Consider the following 208-nt stretch of genomic DNA (forward strand, 5'->3'; position numbering starts at 1 on the left):
GTTATCACCATTTTAATACAGAAGGAGGAGCTGAATTGATTTTAACATTTCAGTATCTGTGGAAAATAAATATGAAGATTAGGTTTCAGTTTCCAGATCGAGAGGCTTTCAAAAATATTTAAGTCATAGTTAGACTGGGAGGAATCAAGAATGTCAAATTTATCACGGAAAAGGGGATGGCCAGATAATCATCACTGTTGTATGAGCG

The sequence above is a fragment of the Penaeus monodon genome, chromosome 22 (genome assembly GCF_015228065.2).
Source record: "Penaeus monodon isolate SGIC_2016 chromosome 22, NSTDA_Pmon_1, whole genome shotgun sequence".
NCBI lineage: Eukaryota > Metazoa > Arthropoda > Malacostraca > Decapoda > Penaeidae > Penaeus > Penaeus monodon.